The sequence below is a fragment of the Gorilla gorilla genome, chromosome 12, assembly GCF_029281585.2.
Source record: "Gorilla gorilla gorilla isolate KB3781 chromosome 12, NHGRI_mGorGor1-v2.1_pri, whole genome shotgun sequence".
Lineage (NCBI taxonomy): Eukaryota > Metazoa > Chordata > Mammalia > Primates > Hominidae > Gorilla > Gorilla gorilla.
Genome location: NC_073236.2, coordinates 54330250 through 54338433, shown reverse-complemented (window position 1 = coordinate 54338433; position 8184 = coordinate 54330250). Strand labels below are relative to the sequence as shown.

General features: G+C 43.4%; 1 pseudogene; it reads right to left on the bottom strand.

Moving 5' to 3' along the window:
- Positions 1-1436: 1436 nt before the first annotated feature.
- LOC129531479 (small ribosomal subunit protein uS2-like) lies at positions 1437-2355 on the bottom strand (annotated as a pseudogene).
- Positions 2356-8184: the final 5829 nt, after the last annotated feature.

Below are 8184 nucleotides of genomic sequence, written 5' to 3'. Positions count from 1 at the left end.
CTCTGGATTCTGGGGTTTGGACAGATGACCATAGTGAGGCCTGCAGAAATATGCATGTCCTCTATGTTTGGACTGCCAGTTGCAAGGCAGAGCCAAACCCAATATGGCCCCATCATCCCTGGCTCAGCTGTGCTACCTGGCCATGCTGGAAGGGGTTTGATCTTCCAGGAATTTGCTTCACAGCTCTTTCCTGTCCGAAGCTCTATGCCTGATGTGTAAATTCAGGACCCAAAAGGGCACAAAAAAGCAATAACTACTAAATATAAGGAAAACAACTGTGTATACAGCATGTATAAAGAAAAGCAAGATATATTTGGGGAGATAAAAGTTGTAAAGGCATTAAGATGTGTGTTTGTTGAGAAAAAATAAATTTGTGCATTTAAGAAGTTACTTAAAAGTTTTTTTTTGTTTTTTTTTGTTTGTTTGTTTGTTTGTTTTTGAGACAGGGTCTCACTCTGCCACCCGGTCTAGAGTGCAGTGGAGCAATCATGGCTGACTGCAGCCTTGACCTGACAGGCTCAAGCAATCCTCTCACCTCAGCCTCTCGAGTATCTGGACTACAGGTGTGTGCTGCCAACCCAGCTGATTTTCTTTTTCTTTTTTGTTTTTTGTTTTTTTTTGAGATGGAGTTTTGCTCTTGTTGCCCAGTCTAGAGTGCAATGGTGTGATCTCAGCTCACCACAACCTCCACCTCCTGGGCTCAAGTGACTCTCCTGCCTCAGCCTCCCAAGTGGGATTACAGGCATGTGCCACCATGCCCAGCTAATTTTGTATTTTTTAGTAGAGATGAGGTTTCTCCGTGTTGGTCAGGCTGGTCTTGAACTCTCGACTTTAGGTGATCCACCTGCCTCAGCCTCCCAAAGTGCTGGGATTACAGGCATGTGCCACCATGCCCAGCTAATTTTGTATTTTTTAGTAGAGACGAGGTTTCTCCATGTTGGTTAGTCTGGTCTTGAACTCTCGACTTTAGGTGATCCACCTGCCTCAGCCTCCCGAAGTGCTGGGATTACAGGCGTGAGCCACCGTGCCTGGCTTACCCAGCTGATTTTCAAACTTTTTTTGTAAAGATGGGGTCTCACAATGTTTCCCAGGCTGATCTCAAATTCCTGGGCTCAAGCGATGCCCCTACCTCAGCCTCCCAAAGTGCTGGGGTTACAGGCATGAGCCACTGTGCCCAGACTTAAAGGTTGTTTTTAAATGAAGAAAAAAGATATCAATAACATTAAATGAATGTAGAAAGTTGGGAAGAGAAAGAGAATAGAAAAAAATGTGTAAGAGATTATAAAAGGTTTATGAAAATCTTGTGGGTCAAAAGCTGACTGAAACTGGATGGATTTATTTATAAGGTTTTAATTATTTATTTATTTTTAGAAAACTGATGTTTATTTTCCATGAACCTTATTTCCACATTGCTTAAGAGACTGTGGAAGAATAGCTTAAGCCCACTCAGTGGTTGTTCCTACCTATTTAGTGGCCTGGGCAGTGGGAGCTGCCGACCAGTCTTTTGTGAAAGGCTGAGCACTCCAGTCTTCAGTAGGAACCTGCTAAACAGGCACAGAGGGCACCTGCATGCCTTCAGACCAGTGTGCAACTTCAGGCTGAGCAGCGGTGAATACAGGAGGTGGAGCAGCCTATTTACTCTGAAGTTCCTTCTTGATCACAGCTTTTTCAGCAGCTCTTCCTTCTCAATCTTCCTTCTCAATCTCTTCAGGATCTCTATAGAATTAGAGATCAGGTATAACCTCCCTTGGGTGTCCAATGGAGATGGTGCCACGCATGCTCAGAACTTCCCAGGCCAGCCTCCACCACATCAGACCCACTGAATGAGCTCTCTTCTTGTTGCATGTAATGGCAATATCCATACAGTGCAGAGGAGAATCTGTGTTACACAGAGCTATGGTAGGCAGGTTAACATAAAAGGCCTATGTAGGAGGCCAGTGGTCAGCCCCGGGACCAGTAACCACCAGAAGACATGGCCCCCAGGAGGCTGTCTGGATCTGGTTAGTGAAAGTTCCAGGAATGAAACAGCCAGCAATAGGAGTGGCTCCAGTGGCAGCAGCAAACTTCAGCACAGCCAACCAGCTAGTATTCCTGGAGGATGATGCTGACATCAGCAGGGTTTTCAATAGCACAAGCTGCCAATAGAAGCTTCTCCAGATTTATGATGTCGATGCCATTACTTTTCCTTTTATAGATGTGCTGTTCCATTTGGAAGTCAAGGTTGGTGCTACCTAAGTGGCTTCCTGCTATAAGGAACTTGAGGACACCCTCCTCCTTAATTTCCAGAACATCAGTGCTCCAAACATCGTAAAAGTTTCCCTTTAAGTTATGACAGGGCTGGACACAGTGTTTCATGCCTGTGATCCCGGCACTTTGAGAGGCTGAGGTGTGAGGATTGCTCAAACCCAGGAGTTTGAGACCAGCCCTGGCAACATAGTGAGACCCTATCTCTATTTTAAATAAATAAATAAAAAGTTGGCGGGGCGTGGTGGCTCACACCTATAATCTCAGCACTTTGGGAGGCCAAGGCGGGCAGATCACCTGAGGTTGGGAGTTCAAGACCAGCTTGACCAACATGGAGAAACCCCATCTCTACTAAAAATACAAAAATTAGCCAGGTGTGGTGGCGCATTCCTGTAATCCCAGCTACTCAGGAGGCTGAGGCAGGAGAATCGCTTGAACCCGAGAGGTGGAGGTTGCGGTGAGCCGAGATCGTGCCATTGCACTCCAGCTTGGGCAACAAGAGTGAAACTCGGTCTCAAAAAAAAAAAAAAGTTATGATGGGAATCCAGAACAATGGATCTATGGACCCTTCTCTAAGAAGTGAGGAAAGGTAAGGTTTCATTAAAGTTAGCTTTAGTTTTGATAATACACTACATGGAACTAAAATTTGATTTTCTCTTTTGAGTAAGAATTTTGTATAGTTTTTTTTTTTTTTTTTTTTTTACAGTCTTGCTCTGTTGCCAAGGCTGGAGTGCCATGGCATGATCTCAGCTCACTGCAACATGCACCTCCTGGGTTCAAGCGATTCTCCTGCCTCAGTCTCCCAAGTAGCTGGGACTACAGGCATGCACCACCATGCTCAGCTAATTTTTGGTAGAGATGGGGTTTCACCACATTGGCCAGGCTGGTCTTGAACTCCTGACCTCAAGTGATCTGCCTGCCTCGGCCTCCCAAAGTGCTGGGATTACAGGTGTGAGCCACCAAGCCCAGCCTGTGTAGGATTAATAAGAGATAGTAAAATATTTTTGTTTATCTTTGAGTAAACTGCAAAAAAAAAAAAAAAAAAAAAAAAAGAAGAGAAGAGATAGATTCTATCTCAGGCTGTCTTTATTAGGTCTTTTGATTGTTAGAAAAACAGACTTTTCTATCAAAGAATAAAGGTTTTTGCTTTTTAAAACCTTTTAATTATCACTTTGGCTAAATAAATATTATTTTACAGTGATCTGTGATCCTGTTTTTGTTGTTTGTTTGTTTGTTTTTGAGATGGAGTCTCACTCTGTTGCCCAGACTGGAGTGCAGTGGCAAGAACTCAGCTTACTGCAAACTCTGCCTCCCAGGCTCAGCTATTCTCCCACCTCAGCCTCCCAAGTAGCTGGGATTACAGGCACTCACCACCACACCTAGCTAATTTTTGTATTTTTAGTAGAGATGAGTTTTCACCATGTTGGCCAGGCTGGTCTCGAACTCCCCCACAGTCTCCCAAAGTGCTTGGATTACAGGCGTAATCCACCGTGACCAGCCTCCTATTTTGATTGTTTTAAATTTTTGACAGGCTTCTCAAAATCAAATTTTAAATTCAAAATTAAGTCTTTTAGGCCACAAACTAACTTTGCAATGCTACAGGAGGCCCCTGCAGCATCCAAAAGAGAGATAATAAGCAGGCTTATTTAATATTTTAAGTGACATGGGAAGCATTGTCAAATTAAGAAATGATGTTTAACTTTCTTTTTTGTTGTTTTGCTCTTCTGCTTTTTTGAGATTGAGTTTTGCTCTTGTTGCCCAGGCTGGAGTGCAATGGCACAATCTCAGCTCCCCGCAACCTCCATCTCCCAAGTTCAAGCAATTCTCCTGCCTCAGCCTCCTGAGTGGCTGGGATTACAGGAATGCACCACCACACCCGGCTAATTTTGTATTTTTAGTAGAGATGGGGTTTCTCTATGTTGGTCAGGCTGGTCTCGAACTCCTGACCTCAGGTGATCTGCCTTCCTCAGCCTCCCAAAGTGCTGGGATTACAGGTGTGAGCCACCGCGCCTGGCCTGATGTTTAACTTTCAAATTACATTTTGGATATGTTATTAATGTATGTTCCAAAATTGGCTGGGCACAGTGGCTCATGCCTGTAATCCCAGCACTTTGGGAGGCTAAGGCAAGAGGATCCTTGAGCCCAGGAGATTGAAATCAGCCTGGGCAACATAGGAATCTCTTCTCTACAAAAATAAAAAATTTAGCCAAGCATGTTGGCATGCCCTGTGGTCCCAGCTACTCTGAAGGCTAAGGCAGGAGGATTGCCTGAGCCCAGGAGGTCAAGGCTGAGCCATGATCATGCCACTGCACTCCAGTGTGGGCGACAGAGCAAGATCCTGCCTCAAACAAACAAACAAACAAAAAAAAAAAACAAGGCATGGTGTGGTGGCTCATGCCTGTAATCCCAGCACTTTGGGAGGCTGAGGTGCGTGGATTGCCAGAGGTCAGGAGTTTGAGACCAGACTTGCCAACATGGTGAAAACCCATCTCTACTAAAAATACAAAAAAAAGTAGCTGAGCATGCTGGCGGGCACCTGTAATCCCAGCTACTAGGGAGGCTGAGGCAGGAGAATAGCTTGAACCTGGGAGATGGAGGTTGCAGTGAGCCAAGATCGCACCATTGCACTCCAGCCTGGGCAACAAGAGCAAAACTTAGTCTCAAAAACAAACAAACAAAACAAACAAAATAAAACTGTATGAGATTCCTAAAATTCAGATATGTCTTGGTATAAGTCACAGTTATGGCTATTATGTTAAATTATTACAGTCCACAGAAATAACCAAATTTCCTTGTCAATTGGGTCTTTAACTATGACGATTTTAAATTGTTTCCACAGTTAATTACTTAATTCTGATGCATTTTCTGAAAGCTCTTTACGAGCAAGTAAAATCACAGAGTGTTGTGTCTTCAAGGAGGTTCATGGAAAGAATATAAAGGACCCTGACAAGCACATCTTTTTTTTTTTTTAAAGACAGAGTCTCATTCTGTCACCCAGGCTGGAGTGCAATAGCATGATCTCGGCTCATTGAAACCTCTGCTTCCTAAGTAGCTGGGACGACAGGCATGTGCCACCATGCCCAGCTAATTTTTGTATTTTTTTGTAGAGACAGGATTTTACCATGTTGCCCATGCTGGTCTTGAACTCCTGGACTCAAGTGATCTGCCCGCCTCAGATTCCCAAAGTGATGGGATTACAGGTGTGAGCCACCATGACCGGCCATTGCCAGATTTTCATGCTAAATCAGCCAGTACTGAAATTGTTAGGATATGCAGTTTGAATGAACTCCATGGTCCAAGTCAGATTACCTGTGATAACCCAGTTTTTACTTATTTATTTATTTTGAGACAAGGTCTGGCTCTATCACCCAGGCTGGAGTGCAGTGGTGCAATCTCGTTTCACTGTAACCTCCTTCGTCACCCCTTCCCCATCCCCCACCTAAGCCCCGCAAGTAGCTGAGACTACAGACATGCACCACCACACCTGGCTGGTTTTTGTATTTTTTGTAGAGATGGGGTTTCACCATGTTGCCCAGGCTGGTCTTGATCTGTGAACTCAAAGATCCATCTGTCTTGGCCTCCCAAAGTGCTGGGATTACAGGTGTGAGCCACTGCACCAGGCCAACCCAGTTATTAAACAGTACTATTCACCTGAATTGGAAAAACAAAATTGGTATTGAAGAAGATATACATCCAATGTTAAGCATAAACTCATGGAGAGCCTGGACAGCTGCCTCGTCCTTCCTGAATCCTTAAAGCTTCCACTCTTAGAAGCTCTGTACTCCATGACACATTATGGTAGAGATTAAATGATCCAAATAGAAAATGTGTGTGTGTGTGTGTGTGTGTGTGTGTGTGTGTGTGGTGTGACTGTTTTAAATTGCTAAAATGGTTTTTGACCAACGCTTGGTTTGTCAAATCCATAATCCTGGGGAAACAATAAAAACTTCAGGTACACTTCTGCTACCTGATTGGCCATTTGAACATTTACAGAGGGAGTTCATTCAATTGTCATTCGGAATGCATATTTTCTGGTTGTATAGAAGCTTTCCCATGAAAGAAGTCTGATGATATAACAGTAGCTAAAAGTTTATTAGGAAGTGTGTTTTTTTCAGGGGGCATTCCTGGAGAAATCTCCAGTGATAAATGTATTTGTTTCATTGAACAAATTGTAAAACAGTCAAATAAGAAACTACAGACAAAATAGTACTAGGCAAAGCTAAGTAAATCAACTGGATTGTCTTGGTCAAAGGTATCGCAGATTGGTGACAATTAGATCCACTTTCAGCAGAAAACATAAGTTGACCCTTTATAAAACAGTCACTGGAAGGCCTATGCCCCTAATAATAGAAACTCATGACTAGGCGCTGTGGCTCACGCCTGTAACCCCAGCACTTTGGGAGGCCGAGGCGGGTGGATCACCTGAGGTCAGGAGTTCCAAGCCAGTCTGTCTAACATGGTGAAACCCCATCTCTACAAAAATACAAAAATTAGCCAGGCATGGTGGTGCATGTCTGTAATCCCAGCTGCTCGAGAGGCTGAGGCAGGAGAATCCCGTGAACCCGGGATGTGGAGGTTGCAGTGAGCTAAGACTGAGCCACTGCACTCCAGGCTGGGTGACAGAGCGAGACTCTGTCACACACACAATAAAACCACACACACACACACAAACAAAACAAAACAAAACAAAACAAAAACTCATGTATCTTCTGCTCCTAAACTTTGATATGGCTAACTGTGGCTTTAATGCATTATTCCAAAGTGCATTTTCACCAGGTAAGGAAGGTTTTCATGATCCACTGACTGAGGACAATTAAATCCTTCATGATCTAGAACATAGAGATTGGGTCTTCTAGAAACAACACACTTTGCCACCCACACTGCAGCAAAACTTTAGGACTTTGAACCTTGGGTCTGTAATCTCACAACTCAGAAGGGCCCCTCCAGACTCTTAGAACTGTATATCTGTTGGAGACCTCAAGATAAAGCTAACCAGGGAAGTTTCTCCCCAGAAGCAGATGGAATCCTAGATGTGGAAAGCTTTCTCAAGATGACAGATCAAGACTTCTTTGCCATCATGAGACTCTTACCTCTCTTAATTTTTTCCTTGCTTATGCCTTTATGAAGACTAGAACTAGAAAAAGTCTTGTGTGGACCCATGGGGTATACTTTTATTTGTGGAGGATTTCACCGCTAACCTTATGCATGAGCAACCTTATGCCTTGATGGATAGAAGATGAAGGGCCAAAGTGGGTGAGGAATTTTCACGGTACCTTTGTAGCTCCGTAATCAGTCAGAAACAGAACATTGGTTTATTTCTTTTAACCTACATTATAGGTTGAAGCAAACATTGCCAGGAGGTCTTCACCCTTCTGAATGGGCATAATTTGTTAGGTTGCTTTTTCCATGATTTGGGGTAAATGAGGCAATGATTAGAAATTTGTCCCTCATAGTAGACTCTATAGCAGATTCAACTATAAACACTATGCTAAAGACTTCTTTAAACTTTTTGCTAAAGTTGTGCTACATAATAGAACTGCTCTAGGCTACTTACTGGCTGAACAGAGAAGAATCTGTGCAGTTGCTGACTACATATATATATATATATGTATGTATATATATATATGTATGTATATATATATATGTATGTATGTGTATATATATATATATTTACACACACACACACACAGAGAGAGAGAGACAGGATCTCACTACGTTGCCCGAGCTGGTTTCAAACTCCTGGGCTCAAACAATCCTCTTGCCTGGGCCTCCCAAAGTGCTGGGTTATAGGTGTGAGCCACCATGCCCAGCCAATTGCTGACACTTCTTGTTGCACATGGATGAATAAGTCAGGTACTATAGAGATTCATTTGCAGGGGATTAACAGACTGGCTGCTTGGTCGAAACTTGTCGACCATTTATCGAGCTTATTCTTTAATC